The sequence below is a fragment of the Pan paniscus genome, chromosome 4 (assembly GCF_029289425.2).
Source record: "Pan paniscus chromosome 4, NHGRI_mPanPan1-v2.0_pri, whole genome shotgun sequence".
Taxonomy (NCBI): domain Eukaryota; kingdom Metazoa; phylum Chordata; class Mammalia; order Primates; family Hominidae; genus Pan; species Pan paniscus.
This window is the reverse complement of record NC_073253.2, coordinates 138,769,120-138,787,730: the sequence shown is the minus strand read 5'-3', so window position 1 is coordinate 138,787,730 and position 18,611 is coordinate 138,769,120. Positions and strand designations below refer to the sequence as shown.

At 38.6% G+C, this 18,611-nt stretch overlaps 1 protein-coding gene and 1 pseudogene across 2 annotated transcripts in view; both read left to right on the top strand.

Moving 5' to 3' along the window:
* NR3C1 (nuclear receptor subfamily 3 group C member 1) overlaps positions 1-18,611 on the top strand; it is a 454,994-nt gene that overhangs the window by 189,539 nt on the left and 246,844 nt on the right. The window lies entirely within an intron of this gene.
* LOC112439944 (U7 small nuclear RNA) lies at positions 1,688-1,757 on the top strand (annotated as a pseudogene).

The window sequence follows — 18,611 nt, the reverse complement described above, 5'->3', positions numbered from 1 at the left end:
TGGCAGGAGACACTGGCGCCCAAGCAGATGATTGCCATACAGTGGGACAAATGCAGTGGAGGTGTGTTTGGATACAGTAACAGGGATGAGTCACATTTGGGAGAGTCAGTAAAAGGGCATACAAAGTTGGAAATATTTGTATTGACTCTTGAGGATGAGTAGGAATTTTCCAGGAGAGCAAAAATGGAGAGGGAGTAAGCAAGGCTCACCAAGCAGAGGGAGCAGAATGGGGATAAGAAAAGGTGTAAAACACTCCAAGAACCCTATTCTCACAGCCATACCCACTCAACAAGGATGTGCTAAAAATGCCATCAGTTGCCCCACCTCTGAACTCTTGGACTGTCCCATCCTGTGGCCTCCCATCATCTCTATTAACCTATTTCCTGTTCTTGAAGGTCTAATTCAAATTGCTTTCCCTATTCCTCTATCCCTAAACACTGTGATCTATCTCCCCACTCTTTCCTGAGGACACTTTTCACCTCTCATTTTAATGGAATGCCAGCTGCATTCTTCAGTTTACCAGACAGCATTTCAAATATTTCTACTACTTTAGCAAAACAGCAAGCTAATAATTGAGTGGGCCCTCAGCAAATGTGTTTTAAATGGGTTATCATTTAAACAGTTCATTTTAAGGGCTTCTATAGAGCTGTTCCTTGGAGCAGATTGTGATCTGAAGGAAATCTGCATTGTTGTTGGTTTTGTTTTATTACATGACATCACAGTGAATGGCCTTTGTCTAACCCACAGGGAGACCAAAAGACAATACCTGTAAAACTTGGCCTCTGGATAAACTCCATCCTGTGTACTTCAAAACAGCATGGATAATCTCCCCTCTCCCACCTCACTCCACTCTCTAAACAAAATTCCCAGTGTAGAAATAAAAGCAAGTTATTCTGCTGGTTAAAATGCTAGTTTGCATATCTGCATGTGTGCAACAAAACAAGCTCATCCGGACATGCACAAAAATTAGTTTTGATATTTACTGTGGCTGTACTCTCTCTATATCATTAAAAATTAATAATTTTGTACAATTCAGAATAAATAATGATGTTTTCCTCCAGGTTCAGAGAAAGTATGAAGTAGGAGGAAGAGCACTGAACTTGGAATTCCCAAAAAGATACTACTGTGGAATTGGCGAAATCTCCTAAATCTTTTCCTCATCTTCAAGGAGGTGATAATGTCACTTACCCAATATAGCTCATTTGGCTAACAGGACAATCAAATATGCCAGTGGCTATTTGAGTTTAAGAAGTGTAAAGCTCTGTTCCCATGCCATGTGCTATCATTATTACTGAGACTAACCAGCAGAAACTGACACAACATTTCCCTTCTCGTGAGCTTGAATCCTTTGACACTGTTATCTAAAGAATTAGCTCTGTGAGGCATGCCCAGAAAGTTCATTGAGAAAATCACTGGTTTAGACAGCTAAGACTAATCCACTAGTGAAATTTATCATCTTCCTTCAGCATCTTTCAACAACATCCAAAAGTCTATCTTTTAAAAGATAACCACTGCCTTAAATAAATATAATTGTATTTGTATTGGTTACATTATCTGGTGGCACTGTTTTCAGTGTAACAAATCATCAAAATGCATCCTCCACATATTTCCAGGGTCCAATTAAGTTGAAAGATTATCCAGTAGCTCTTGTTTTCCTCACTACTTAATAGTTATCAAGAATTCTCCTCAGCGTTACTGCTCTTTTTGAATTTGTCTAGCAGGTCTTCGGGGTTTTACAAAAAGAAGAAGAAACCCACCCCCAACACACACACACACACACACACACACACACAAACACACACACACACACACACAAAGGAACCCCTCTTCGATCAACACGTGTCTGACATAGGTGGAGTCTTTCTTTTAGTGCCTGTTAAATGTTTAGCTTTTGGAGATAGAATCATCCCCCATTATTCTATTATATTCCTCCATCATTCATTTAGACAGTGAAATACTATGCTACCTTTTAAAATGAGATTGAGGATAATGTTTACTAAGGTGGAGATTCATTATATGGTTAAATGTTAAATTTTTAAAGCAGCATGTTATGAAGCAGTAGTGTGGTGCGATCTCATTCTCGTAACAGGAAATGTGAGCTTGTGGTGTCACGTTGCTAAAAGTCTGGATGCAAGCAAACCTGGGCAATGATTAAGTGCATAGATATTAGTGTCAGACTGACAGGGATTCAAATCCATTCTCTTCCTGGCTAGATGACCTTGGACAGATTGTTTAATCTTTCTCAGTCTCACTTTCTTCTTTAAAGAAAATAATAATGGAATTGGCTTCCTGAGGTTGCTAGGAGGATTAAATGGATAAAGTATATTAAGCATTTAGCATAGTTCCTGCCCCACAGTAAGTGATCTGTAAACCATGGCCATTGTTGTTATGACCTATGAGATGATACAAAATGTCGATAGTTATTACCTCTGGGTATGGGCTTAAGAATAATTTTTTTCTGTGCTTCTTTGGGCTCCATTTCCACCTGCGTCAACCACTCTAATGTGTTAACATGTGCTTTTTTGTATATGTATATTGCAAAATAATTATTGTTTTATACAATATTTTGTAATTATGTGAGACTATCATACATCTCATTGATCTTACTTTTCTCATTAAGCACTATGTTTTGAAGATCCACAATTCACAATATGTTGCTGTGTGTACCTCTAATTCATTCTTTCTAAATGTTGCTTAGTACTCCAGAATGTGTGTCCTCAACATTTTATCTATCTGCTCTCTCAGTTACTGGACTCATAGGTTACTTCCAAGTCTCTAATGCTACAAGTAACATGTAATTAATATCCTCATGCACATCCCCTGAAGGATCCGTACAATATTTTCTTTGAAATACATACCCAGAGGTATAATTGCTGGGTTATAGAATATGCATTTTCTTAATTGGCTAAGTAGTGACAGATGCTTTCCAAAAAGGCTGCAGTAATGACACAGTGACTCCATCAGCAATGGTAAAATTCCTGTATGTGGGAACATCTCCACCAACACTTGGCCTTATCCATCTTTCTAACTTCTGCCAGTCTAAAAAGTAAAACATGAGACAACTTGTTGTTATTTTAATTTACATTTCTCAGATAACTCAGAATTTGGGCATCATTTCTTTCATATGTTTAGTAGTAATTTGAGCTTCCTCTCCTGTAAATTGCCTGTTGGTATCCTTTGCCTATCTTTCTGCTGAAGTTGCTGCCTTTCTCTTGTTGATTTGCAGCAGTTACTTGTGTTATTCATTTGGCCCTTGTGGGTTTTAGACATTTCTAATACTTTTCCCATGTTGACATCTGTGTAATAAATTTGCTCATGGTGTCTTCTTCAAACAGAAAGCCATAATGTTGATGCTCAAAGTCATCAACACTTTTCCTTATGAGTATGCCTTTTAAACTTTTGTTAAAAAGGTTTTCCCTGCCCTAAGCTCAGTCACTAAGATATTCTCCTACATCATACTCCATTAACTGTATAGTTGTACCTTTTCCTTTTAGATTTTTAATTCAAGTGGGGGCCACATTCGTGTGTTATGTGAGGTAAGGATCTAGTTTACTCTGTGTATAGTGAGTCAATTTTCCCAATGTAAGCTGCTAGATACTTATGATATTCTCTTTATCATACTTAAGTTTCCACCTATATATATATATGTGTTTGTGTCTGAGCTCTGTGTCCTATTTTATTGGTCTGTTTATCTAGGGTATTTGGTTTTTTGTGTGTTTTGTTTGCACCAGTGTAGCACTGTTTTTGTTACTGTGACTTTGTCATATGTTTTCATATCTAGTAGGACAAGCCCATTCTCTACTTATAATTTTTGAGCTTGACTTAGCTGTTTATAAACTTTTATTCCACCACATAAATTTTAGAGTAAGTTTTATCATGTTGCTCAAAAATATATAAGTAGAATTTTTGATGGGATTGTATCAAATTTACAGATTAAATGTTATTTTTTTCAGTATAATATTGCCTCATCCAAAAGCTCAGTAATTTTCTTTACTTATTCAGATCATCTTTTCTGTAGATAGCTTTTATATTATTTTATTAATAAAATTAGCTCCTATATAGTTAATAGACTTCTTAGTTGTGGGAATGATATGTTATTATCTATTATGTTTTCTGATTTGCTATTGCTAGCACTAAAAAAAAAAAAGGATTGATGTATCCAACAATTTTATTCAGTTCTCTTATTGGTTCTAACACTTTGTTTTTGAAATCTGTTGGATTTTTCTGGATAAATGATCATATCATATGCAAATGAGGAAAGTTTTCTCTCTTACCTTCTGCATTAGTCAGCTCTCACTAAGTTATGCTGTGATAACAAATAGCTCCCAAAACTCAGTGACTTATAACCACAAACATCTGTTTCTTACTTATGTAACATGTTGAATATATATTGGCTGCAGCTCCCTCTGTATATTTTCTTATTCTGGGATCTGAACAGAAGAAGCAGCCCTGGTCAGGAACACAGTATTCTCATAGCAAAGGAAAAATGCAAAGAAACCAGCAGATCTACACAATGACTTTTAAAGCTTCTGCTCACAACTAGCATACTGTCAAATTCATTCATATTCATTGGCCAAAACAAATCCCATGGTTAAATAAAATGACGTAGGGTAAAAAGTGTTCTCTTCTCAGAGGAAGGCTCTAGAAATCACAAGGCAATGGGCAAGCAAGTGCAAAACTCTTGCAGGAAAGGTGGTAGGGGATAATTGGAAATAACAATATAATTTACTACTCTTTCTAACTCTCATTCTTATTTCTTTGTCTTTCCCTTAGCTTTAACCAAAACCCCTAATGGTAATAGTAAGCATCCTTGTCTTAACTTTAGCATAGAGAAAATGAGTCTAAAATTTCTCCATTAAGTATAAGAGTTACTATAAATTGTTAGTAGAAATCATTTTTACCAAGTTAAGGAAATTCCCTACTTTTCCTAATTCCCTAAGAGTTTTTATCATAAATTTGTGTAGAACCATATCAAATTTATATTTTGGGGGTTGACTGATACAATCATATAGTTTTATTCTCCATTAGTCTGTTAATACATTAACATACATAAATGAATTTTCTCTATTGAACCATCCTTGCATGTCTAAAATAAACCCTAATAGGTCAAGAGTTCGAGACCAGCCTGGCTAACATGGTGATACCCTGTGTCTACTAAAAATACAAAAATTACCCAGGCATGGTGGTGCATGCCTGTAATCCCAACCACTCAGGAGGCTCAGGCAGGAGAATCATTTGAACCCAGGAGGTGGAGGTTGCAGTGAGCTGAGATCACATGCCACTGTACTCTAGCCTTGGAAACAGAGTGAGAATCTGTCTCAAAAAAAAAAAATACAAAATGAGCCCTATTTGATCTTAAGGTATTTCTTTAAATCTACAATTAGTTTAGCTAATATATTATGTATAATTTTTTAATGTATATCATTATACATTAAAAAGTGAGCTATTATTTTCTTCATTGTATTATCCTCATCTAATTTTGGAATGAGGGCATGCTTATTACACATAAAATGATGTGTATAGATTTTGCCCTTTTTCTGTTTTGCAAAAACAACCTGTATAACATAGGAATTAATATTCCTTGAAAATTTAGTAGAACTTTCTAATAAAACCACCTGGGTCTAGAGTTCTTTGAGTAAGGAGGATCTTTGTTTATCATTTCAAATTATTTAATATTCATTGATATATTCAAATTATATATTTCTGCCAAGCGTGGTGGCTCACGCCTGTAATCCCAGCACTTTGGGAGGCCGAGGCAGGTGGCTCACCGGAGGTCAGGAGTTCGTGACCAGCCTGGCCCACATGGCAAGACTCCATCTCTACTAAAATACAAAAATTAGCCAGGCATCGTGGCTCATGCCTATAGTCCCAGCTACTCAGGAGGCTGAGGCATGAGAATCACTTGAACCCAGGAGGCGGAGGCTGCACTGAGCCAAGATCACACCACTGCACTCCAGCCTGGGTGACAGAGTGAGACTCCATCTCAAAAACAATATATATATATATATATATATTTCTTATTTATACCAGTTTATTATACCTTATTTATACCAGTTTTGGCATTTAATCTTTTTTCTAGGAATTTATCCACTTTAAGTAGATCTTCAAACTTACTTTCCTGTAGCTGCTTAAAGCCTTTGAAGCCTAGCCTTTCAAGGAAGTAATCATATCATGTGCATGGCCCTGAAGCTCCCTGTACACTTTCAATGCTTTACAAATAATAATAATAATTAACAGGCACTATCCGATGAATAGAAATCTACCAAAAATATTAGAAATTATCTCCAAGAGTAGTAAGGGTAATTTTTATGTTCTAATATGTTGTACATTGTTTTTTGTATAGTCTGAAGGTTTTACACAGACAAAATGTTGCTTTTCTATCATCAGGAGTAACTTAAACTATTTCTCTTTTGTACTGAAATTAATCTATAAAACTTACCTAAGTTCAGAATTACTGTCACATTCCCATGCTCCACTGAAATATGGTATTTGATAAATCCACAGGCAGACCTCTTTCTTGGGTACTGAATTCATCTATAAACAAGTAGAACCCTTCAAGGGAGAAATCGTAACCTGTACATGGCCCTGAAGCTCCCTGTGTACTTCTAATATTTTGTAAAGAATAATAATTAACAGATACTGTCTAACCATTTTGGATTTATACCAATTTATTTTATATAAAAGGACATTTTAACATAGCCACCTATGGGTACGATTTTAAAATTTTGCAATTGAACTCTTGGAACATCAGTTGTTTGTTCTGCCTGTCTTTTTCCTGCCTTTACCCTCCACTCAAGTATGGGTTTTATTAAGCAGTGTATATTTCACCTAAGGCCTCGAAAATGTACTTTTGGAGAAAAAGGCTCTTCTTGCTAGTCTGTGGTGAGTAGGACCTTATTTCTGTTTGGTTTTTAGTGTGTGTTATGTGTGGGCCCTGAGGATTCAATGAAGCTGTTTTCTTTGAAAAGCTGTCAGACAACACAAATTAAATCCAGTAATGGTATAGACACAGCCAAACAAGTTCAACTAGTTCACATACACTTGAAAGCAAATGAAAGAGAGTATGTATAGGGAGAGATTTTTACCGTCTGCCTCTTCTACTAAATGTCTTCAGTTCTTCAGGGAAATGTCTAATAAATAGATCAGGTTGTTGTGAGATTCAAATTAGTTAACGCATTAGTTAGACGCACTTAACACAGTCCCTGGCATACAATAGATAATAAATGGAAGCCATTATTATTTGTACACATATGGAGGTGGTTTTACATATACTGCTCTGGACTTTGTTTTCCTAGTAGCACAGACATTCCTCTGAGTGTAAGGACTGAGCTCTAACTCCCTCTGTAGCAGGTAATTCTACAATAGCACAGATACATCCCCATTTAGTCAACCATTCCCCTATTCATGAGCATTCTGGTTGATTCCAGGTTTTGGCTTTACAAATGCTATAGCAACCTCTTTGTCCCCCTCAGAACTTCAAGGCAGCCAGTTCTGCCCTTCCCCATTTGCTCAGAAACTGCCACTCTCCCAAGACACTTCCTCAGATAGGGGTGCCCCTGCAGGCCACCTCCACATTCCTGCCCTCTTCCTCAGTCCTTCCCCAAGCAGGTTGGCCAAGCTGGAGCAGACTTTCTAAGCCCCTGGGAGGACTGGCTAGGAGCTGAGATGTGGAAGCCAAAGCCCATGATAACAGTCATCCTGAAGGCATGCTGCAGTCATGACTCCTGGTGTAGGAATGAAGGCAAGACTGGTGGAACCAAGCCAGGAAGCCATTTTGACTGTGATGAGAAGACAAGAAACTCCCAGGCAGCTTGTGGATGTACCACGGCTGTTGTAATCCACCATTTCGAGATCAGTTCTGGCAGGGGCACCAGGGAGTCACAGATCTGGCCTGTTTTAGGAATTCACCTCTATAATGATACCTTGTATTGGCAGAGTGACGTCTATGTCTCAGAAGATTTTCTTAGCTCTGTTATATCATTATGGGTTATTCTGTTAAGTGACACCATGGCACCCAGCAACTGAGCTATGATTTGGCTGTGCTGGTTAAGTTAACTGAAATACTAGATCCAGCCACCTTTTAGCTGGGTGTTTTATGTTGTAAAGGCAGACTAAAATGCTCCCCTAAAGTTCACATGAGCTTGTCCAGTCCCTATTGGATATTAGAACCAGCTGTTATTGAACCTGTATGTGACTGATGCTGTTCAAATGTTATCTGACAATCTTCCCTGAAGCCCAGGAATTGGTATCCCTACTTCGTTCATTTGTTTTTTATTTATTTCTATTTTTTAGAGATGGGGTCTCACTCTGTCACCCAGGCTGGGCACAGTAGCATAATCATGGCTCACTACAACCTCAAATTCCTAGACTCAAGCAATTCTCCTGCCTTGGCCTTACAGGTAGCAGGGTCTATGCTGAGCTAATTTTTTAAATTTTTGTAGAAACAGGGTCTCATTATGTTGCCCAGGCTTCTCTCAAACTCGTGGCCTCAGGCAGTCCTCCCACCCTGACCTCCCAAAGTGCTAGGATTATGGGCATGAGCCACCACGCCTGGCCCGTTATCGCATTTTGTAGATAAAGCCATCGATGCTCAAGAAAGTAAAGCCTGAGGTCATTTACCTGATGAGGAGTGAAGCTGGGATTCAAACCCAAGTTTGTGAACGCAAAACCTATGTCTTTTCCCCTCTCACCACCATTCCACAACTAAACCACCAAAGCCCAACTTTTTTGAAGAACTCTTTCTGAAACTTTTAAGGAAAAAGCCACTTTCCCATAGTTAACTAGGATGCGTCTGTATATGGATCCTATTTCACAGTTCTTTCAAACTAGAAGCCAAATTATTTCTTATGCACCTATCCCAGCTGTTGGGTGTAAACATGATCATGTTGATGACGTGATGATGATGATGATGGTGATGATAACAGCTTTAATTTACTGAGCACTCACTCCATGCCCAGCCCTTTGCTTAGCGCTTAACATTCTCGCACTTACTCTTGATTCTTACGAGAATCCCAGTGCCCAAAAAAACGTGCACAACTAGGACACAGCACACCTGAGACTTGGCCTCGGGCTCCTGACTTCAAAGCCTGTGCTCCCAACCATGTCACAGCACTGCTGCAGCAGTGGAATCTTGAACGCGTAGTTTCATCTAGCATAGGCTACCGTAAGAGAAAGGAGACATTGGAAATACTCCACACGCCTTTCCTGCACTGACAGACATTCTTAGATTTACACATTTTATCCAGCAGGGCTCAGATGTATTTAGACACTTTAAGTTAATCATTACCTGTCACCATTTATGTGTACTGTTCCTCATCAGCAAGCACATGTAGACATAGCTGCCCTCTGCTTTACATCACATTTTTTATTAGGCAGCCATAATATTAATAGAGGAGCTCTCCTGCCAGAAAAAGAACATTTTTGTGGTGTTGAAGATAATATAGGTGCTCAACCTAAATTAACTGGATAATTGCTTCAGTGTTTTCAGTAATTTATCATCATGGGCTCCCAAGCAGCTCAGACAGACGTCAGTTGTGACTAAGATGACACTGTCCCCCAATAAATCAAGAAACAGGATAACAGAATTCTGCAAAACACCCACAAACTCCCCAAACCTGAATTTTTTATCTTCATCCATCTTCACCATGAATTGCCTCCAGTCATCTCTGGCTGGAGCAGAGATGTCGCCTGGTTATCCGACTCCTCACCTCACTATCAAAGGTCATGATTGCAGGGATGTGTGTGGCTGTGTGCCAGTCCCTGTGAGAGCCAACTTGGTGGTGGCAGCACATACCAATGGCATGGTACTTCAGCTTGAATTGACAGTAGGCTTTATATAAGTGGAATTGTAGGCTCTTACCAGCAAAGCTACTCATAATCTCTACTCTTTTCTTGCTACAGTAAGTGTGAGAACCCAGTACAGAGTCCAGTAAGCATCACTTTTAGTTAGTGTGTATTAGGCAGGGTCCTCCAGAGAAACAGAAGCAATAAAATATAAATATATATAAGATTTATTATAAGGAAATGGCTTATTGAATTATGGAGGCTGACAAGTCCCACAATCTGCCATCTCAAACTGGAGACTCAGAAACACCTGTGATGACCTTCCAGTCCAAGTCCAAAGGCCTGAGAACCAGGAACACTGATCATACAAGGATAATGTGAGCCCCTGTCTGAGGGCAGAATACCAGTGTCCCAGCACAAAAAGTCAGGCAAAGAGAGTGAATTCTCCATTCTTCCACCTTTTTTGTTCTATTCAGGTCCTCAGCACATTGGGTGAGGCCCACCTATATTGGAAAGGACAATCTGCTTTACTCATTCTACTGATCCAAATGCTAATCTCACAGACACACCCAGAAATAATGTTTAACCAAATATCTGGGCATCCCATGGTCCAGTCAAGTTGACACATAAAGTTAACCATCATAGCAATTTGAGAACTTCACCTTCACTAAGATGAGGTAGCACTTTCTCATTCTGCCTTTTACCATCCAATATTCTATAGATGCTATCTACTACAGGGGTACGTAAGGAGGGAAGAGAGAAAAAGTCAAACACATGTAGAAACCCATTGCATATGCTACCCTAATTTTGGAGAATCCCTGTGTGGACAGACATTTTAAAGGCTCTGGAGAGTCCTGCAGTACAGACACATATTAACTTTGTTTTACCCAGTGTTTCCCTATTTGAGCACCCAACTGTTTTCGAGGAGGAGATTACCATTATGGCTATAAAGCCACATTCTCCCATGGCCATGTCCCCTCGATTCTGGGGCATAAAATCAAAAATATAGAACGCTAAGACCAGTAGAATCTTAAGGGATTTCATTGACCTCATGGCATCCTCCCTCCCCTGCCCTTGAGAGTCCCGGAATTAACCTGACCCAGAAAAGTTTTCTCAAAGAATTTACAGAGCCCCAAACTGACAACAACTGCTGAGATCTCTTCCTCCAATTCCAACCTACTCCTGTGACACAACATGATTTCCTATATCATGAAATGGGAGAGAACAGAGAGGAGCTTATCAAGAGAGACGATAGATGTCGTCTGTTAGGTCCTGTTAGGTCTCATCTCATCTTTTAATATTGCAAATAGGCCATTGGCAGGCTCCTTTGAACATTTACTAGGTCGCAAAGATTCTGAGTTTCTATGTAGATGGCAGAAATAATACATTCTTTACCTCTCCCACCTATCCTCTTATTTACAAAGGCCTGAAACAAAGTCCTAAAATCTAAAGACATATATTTAACAAAATATTATAACACCACTAAAAGGAAAGCCGCTATAGAGCCATTTAGAGCCATTTCATCCTTGACAGGCTCCCCGGCAGAAAGTGAAGATGGAAGCAAAGTCTGAGTTTTCTGATCCCTCTGAGTCCGGTGCCAATTCTGTTTCACTCTCTGACCTCTGTATGATTAATGACATTAGAAATCAACAAATGCCCAGTGCTATCTGACAGAGCACAAGTGTTCCACAGAACCCAGTTTGATTATTTTACCCTATCCAGACCTTCTTTAAAGGCAGAAGTCTAATAATTCTTTAGATATTTTAACTTTAGTTTTAGTTCCACAAGTAATTCGTATGACTCAATTCTACTTTTAAAAGTTAGAATATTGTGGATATAGCTAAGGTCCTCTTTCACCAATATCCTCATCCTAATCCCTTCCCCATATTCCCAGAGGTAGTGAGGTCCCCCCACACACATACACACACTTTTACATGCACACAATATGCATATTCATAATTCACATAAAACATATAATATGGGTTTGGATTTTTTGCATTAATGGTGTCATACTGTTCTGCAACTTGCTATTTTCAGTGCAAAATATGTTTTGAGACATCTATCTTATTGATATATGTTTAGTCATCCATTTTAAGTACTGTATGGCATTTCCTCTTATCATTTCACCATAATTATTTAGCTATTCCCATTCTGTAAGAACTAAAGGTCATTTCCACTTTGGGCCTCTTAAAAGCCACGCAGCACTGAATGTCCTTATCATGGTCCCCTGTGCAAAGGCAAAAGATTACAAGGATAGATACCTAGAGATGTTACTGCTGGGCCACAGGGTGAAATTTTATTTTCAATAGATGCTGCCAAGATGTGAGTAAAGAACTCTCATCTGTAAAGGAGCCAAGGGAAGAAATCTCCACAATGGCTCAAGGAAGTAAAAAAGAGGATGAAGAAGGTGGTTACACTAGCTGCTTTGGAGAAGCCTGTGAGAATTAGTTCAACCAGTGTGGAACACAGTGTGGTGATTCCTCAAGGATCTAGAGCCAGAAATACCATTTGACCCAGCAATCCCATTACTGGGTATATACCCAAAGGAATATAAATCATTCTACTATAAAGATACATATACCTGAATGTTTATTGCAGCACTATTCACAATAGCAAAGACATGGAATCAACCCAAATGCCCATCAGTGATAGACTGGATAAAGAAAATGTGGCACATATACACCATGAAATACTATGCAGCCATAAAAAAGGAATGCAATCATGTCCTTTGCAGGGACGTGGATGTAGCCATCATCCTCAGTAAACAGAGGAACAGAAAAACAAATACTGCATATTCTCATTCATAAGTGGGAGCTTAACAATGAGAACATGTGGACACAGGGATGGGAACCACACACTGGAGCCTGTCTTGGGGGCAGGGGGATGGAGAGCATCAGGATTAATAGCTAATGTACTCAGGGCTTAATACCTAGGTGATGGGTTGATAGGTGTGGCAAACCACTATCATGTGGCACATGTTTACCTATGAAACAAACCTGCATGTTTTGCACATGTATCCCAGAACTTAAAATAAAATTAAAAAAAAAAAAGACTAAAGCCATGGATCCTTTTTTTTCAATCCAAAAGCTGCCTTCTACCTTTGTGTGCTGTCTTTTTCCCTTCCAGACTGACCTTGGTATTCTGTTTAACTTGGAATTTTGCTCTTAACTGCCATAGAATGTGTATGTGCATGCATATGCATGTGGAAGACAGACGTTTATCATTGAATTTTTTTAAATAGGAAAACTAAACAACAACTAAAAACTTTCTTTTTTTTTTTTTTTTTTTTTTTTTGAGACGGAGTCTGGCTCTGTCTCCCAGGCTGGAGTGCAGTGGCGCGATCTCGGCTCACTGCAAGCTCCGCCTCCCAGGTTCACGCCATTCTCCTGCCTCAGCCTCCCGAGCAGCTGGGACTACAGGCACCCGCCACCACACCCGGCTAATTTTTTGTATTTTTAGTAGAAATGGGGTTTCACCGGGTTAGCCAGGATGGTCTCGATCTCCTGACCTCGTGATCCACCCGCCTCGGCCTCCCAAAGTACTGGGATTACAGGTGTGAGCCACTGCGCCTGGTCCTAAAAACTTTCTTAGTGAGAAAGAGATAGGTAAATGACCACCAGTTCACATACTGTTAAATATATAAAATGTGCATAATCCAATTCTGGAAGGATATACAGTTTATGAAATGTTAATGGTAGCCTTTGAAGTATAGAATTCTAGGCTGAAAGGAGTAGAAAGAATTTTAGTTTTTATCATATACCTTCTATCATGTTTGATCTTTTCCTTTAAGATCTTGTTCATTTATTTTAATCTTAAAATTAAAGAATAATACTAAATGTCTTCTGAGCATGTCTCTACAAAGTCCTTAGATAATGAAGTTATTGGTGGGAATGTCAAGCACTGATATGCTGTCATATCTTAGGTTCTTTGGTGCCCCTCAAATTATACTGTTTGCCATCCTTGCTGGCTGGGTGTGCCAAAGCATAGGCTATAAATAATACTCTCAGTTTAAAGTCAAAAAGTCATAAAGCATTGTTTTACCTCTTTGACTCCTCATATCAAATCTAAAAAATTTCCACCTTTGAGAAAATTCTATTCCAAGCTATAATTGCAAAAGTACTCTACCCTAATTTCAGTAGCAGACATCACTGAAATGAGGCAGGCTGAATTCATCACTGAATTGTGAGGCAGACACCTCACAAGTCTACTCCTCCCTCATTTTGAGTTGGTATCAGAGTTGTGGGGGTGTTGGGAATATGAAAGGATGGAGATAGGGTGGATGGAAAGAACTGAGTTAAGCAAGAAAAGATGATCATTCCTACTTGGGGTCTACTTGGGCCTTCAAGATTTGTAGACTTCTATCTTTTGCCTTCCCATGCTTTACAAAGTTCCAACTATGCCTGCATTTCGAAGGGAGCAAGTATCATGAACAGTGTGCTTACAATTGTTATGTTTAGATAGAAATTTTAAGTCTGAGATTTTAAATGTTCTTGAGGTTAGAAAACCAATGGGATACAAATAGGTCACTAATAACATGATATCTTCTTTACAAATATCCCATTGCTCTTTAGTGCAAATCTATCACCTTTTGTGAAGAATTCATTACTGTGATGTCATGTTCTTCCTTTGTCCCCCACTTTCTTGCTCTATTTAATAGTCTATGAATTGGCTGGCGTTTATCCTTCTCTTTCTCAGCACTGTTTAATTTTCCACCCTCTGCATGATATTTCAGGGTTCATACTCCTCTGTGCCACAATTATAAACCTGGTTCCCTAATGAAGGTTATCTGGGTAATTTTAATTTTTTGCTATTATAAAAATAACCAAATAAATACTATAAAAATTTATATCTTTAAACATATATTACTGCATATAGGAGTAAGTATAACCATAAGATTATTTTCAAACCATGAAATGCCAAAGCAAATACTCATTTTAAATGCTAAATGATAAATATTGCCAAGTTTCCATTGAAAAAGTTTATATCAATTGTTTACAACAGTGCTGATATTCCCCACATACTCACCAATGCTGAGTTTTACCAAATGTCAACATTGTCAATTTGGTGAAAGTGATTTATTTTATTTATTCTGATGGGGTTGAATATCTTTTCACGATTATTGCTTATATTTTCCTTTCTGTGAGCTTCTGCTTGTACTTTTGCTAATTTTTTAATTTTTCTATTTTGTGCAGTGACTGGTGTAAGCTATCTCTGTCTAACAGTGGCCTTTGTCATGTGTGCAGTGAATTTTTTTCTAGTTTATCATTCATCTTTTTATTTCGTCTATGGCATTTCTTTCTATTTCTAAAAATAGAAATTTTAAGCATTGATGTAGATAGATGTACAATATTTTCCTTTAGACCTACCGCAGTGAATTCTTTTTAGTTAGATATTTGATTATCTCTTCTTTTTCTGACTTCTGAAGCACATGTGGTTCTTACTGCATATTTGACAAAACTTGTACTAACTCATATTTAAATTTACATCTGTGTGTGTGTGTGTGTGTGTGTGTGTGTGTGTGAATCTGTTCAAATAGATTAAAAGGTCCTTGAAAAGCTGGAGAAATCAAATGATTCTTTATATTCCCCACCCTACCCCACAGTGTCCAATGTCTAGTAAGGGAAAAATTTAGACCGGCAGGAATTTCAAATGAAAGCACTGCTAAGAAGAGTGCTATGAGAATCTAGAGAAATATAAGCCCCAATTGTCAAACTGACCAAAGAAACAGTAAGAGATTCCCGCAAAGGTATGAATGATCCCCAAGACAAACCCGGTCTTCTTTACCTTTTGCCTAGAGCAGAGGCAGTTCTCAGTGTTCCGTGGCCTTGCCCCTGCCGAACTCTCCAAGTTTACCTTGTAGCACTCTTGCCCTTCTCTTTATATCCTGCTACCCTGGCCTTCTACCTATGGCCCAACTATCCACCAGGTTAGTTTCTACCAAGGCCTTTTCCAAGAATATTCTTCTTCTTGGATTTCACATTCCTAACTGCATCTTGTCATTCAGACTGTGGCAGAATGGATTTTTTCAAAGATGACCACACCAATACATATCTTATCCCTTCTGCTCTTCTTCTTATAATATGTTGAAACTCCTACATCAAAAGATGGTGTCTATGTTTCTCTACATTGAATCGAAGTGGGTCTTTGTAACCATCTTAACTGAAAGAGTCTGGCAGAAGTGACACTACGTGACTTCCAAGGCTAGGTGATAAAAAACAATAGAACTTCCACCTGGCTCAGTGACTCTCTCTTGGGAGGCTCACCCCCAGAACCCAGCCACCACATTGTAAGGAGAGCAGGTCACATGGAAAGGGCTGTATAGGAGTGCAGACACACAGCTGACAGCGAGTGACAACCACCAGATATGTGAGGGAGCAGACCGTCAAATGGTTCCAAGCCTCAGCCTTCAAGCCACCTCCCAGCTGGGCCCCGGACACTGTGTGGCAGAGACAAGCTGTCTCTACTATACTCTGTTAGAATTCCTGACCCAGAGAATCCATGAGCATAATACATTGTTTTATGCCACTGAGTTCAAGGGTAATTCATAGCAAAGCCACAGTAAGCAGAATGAAACCTCAGCTTAAATGTGTTCAGAGAGGTCCTCAGCACCTGCAGCAGTGTCTGGCACATAGATAAGTGGTAATCAACAAATATTTGCTGAATTAATATGAATTTGCAAGAATCAATGAAGTGGTTCTAGGCAATGAGAGTCTTCCATTAGACCTTATTTTTGCTACTTAATAGAACAAACTTTTACTGAGCACTTACTGTATTCTTCAGGAATATATTGTAGTTTTCTATTCTGTCGCTATACGTGTACTTCAAAGAGTGATTTAATGCAAATAGAAGTAAAAATCAGTAATCTGTACACCAAATCCCCCTTGACATGCAATTTACCTATATCAGAAACCTGCACATGTACCCCTGAACCTAAAATAAATGTTTTAAGAAGAAGTAAAAATAAGCAATAACCAGGAGATGTATATGATGAATTTTTTTTACTTTTATTTTAAGTTCAGGTGCACATGTGCAAGATGTGTAGGTTTGTTACATAGGTAAACATGTGTCATGGGGGGTTGTTGTACAGGTTATTTCATCACCCAGGTATTAAGCCTAGTGCCCATTAGTTATTTTTCCTGATCCTCTCCCTCCTCCCACCTTCTACCCTCCAGTAGGCCCCAGTGTGTGTTGTTGCCCTCTGTGTGTTCATGTGTTCTCAATATATGATGAGATTTTTAAATTGGACTTAGAAATAACAGAGAAAGGAAAAAATAAAATAAGTTGAAGCAAAATAAGGCAAACCCTTAGAACATTTAAAAGAAAAAAAAGAGCTTGCCAAAGAAGTGATAATTTTTAATCACATGTAAAACTAAATTCTACCATGGTGATACAATTTCTAATTTCCTTAAAACAGTATAATCTTCTTTTTTTATTCATAGAATATTTCCTTGTTGGTCAGAGAATGAATTAGATAATATGGGGAAAAAACAGTTCTTTAATATATGGTTATTTATGTTTGGATAGAATGTTTGACCCAAAACCTTCACCTTTCCTCTATTTACTTACCACTCTTTGCCCAAAAAGGGCTGGAATCAGAACCATAACAATGAAGAATGAGAGAACCCACAGTTTGTAACTGGAACTCAGGCCTTGTTTTTTTTGTTTTGTTTTGTTTTGTTTTGTTTTGTTTGTTTTGTTTTGTTTTGTTTTTGATTCAGGGTCTCCCTGTCGCCCAGACTGGAGTGCAACGGCACATTCTTGGCTCACTGCAAACTCTGCCTCCCAGGTTCAAGCAATTCTCCTCCCTCAGCCTCCAGAGTAACTGGGATTATAGGCACATGCCACCGCAGCCTGGCTAATTTTTGTATTTTTAGTAGAGACAGGGTTTCACCATCTTGGCTAGGCTGGTCTCAAACTCCCAACCTCAGGTGATCCACCCGCCTCAGCCTCCCAAAGTGCTGGGATTACAGGCATGAGACACCGTGCCCGGCCACTCAGGCTTTTTTAAGAGTCTGAACTGAAAGCTCTTAGAAACTGTTCATGCAGCAAATCTGGTCAGCCAGCTACCTGGGAAGTTTCTTCCTGAGACAGTGAGTTTTCGCACATCTAAATTTGTCTTGTTTCCTTCCTTGGACAAGCACCATTTCCATTTTTGTTTTCAAAATCAACACCATCCTTGCTATTTTATAAAATATTGGCACCAATTTAACAGTTCTATTGGCCTTAGAGAAAGTATTGGAATCTCGAAAGGAGCCCAGAACTAGAATATTATAAAGGGTTGCTTAGGTAAATGTGCGTTTTTTATGACCTCCTTGAGAAAATAAACACCTAGCACCCATGAATGTGCAACTTATCTGTACCTGTTATAACTTACAGCCTACACTGATGATTTCTAGTCACCAAAAAATGTTCAAAGTTATTTGGCTAGAAAAGGCAAAGGAGATGAAGGAAGACCTATTTGAAGCTAACTATTTCTCTGGAATAATAATACAGTGCATAACAAATAATGCTTTCCAGAGGCTGCCAGTATTAAAATGAGAGATGCTAAATCCACTTCTCTTCTCTTCTCTGCTTAAATATTATCCATGGCCCTTCATTGTACCCACTAAAATACCTGAGTTGAGATTATTTGCAATCACCCACACGTGGTACCTATACTATCTCTCTTATTATGAATCTCAATTTAGCTAAAATTTTTCATGCCCCTCTCCTCAAATATCAACTGAAAAAAGGTAAATATACCAAAGACTATAAAGTAGAATTGTTTACCCCCTCAATCAATAGTCATCACCCATTGAGTCAAACAACACCTGGGGCATTCACCTGAA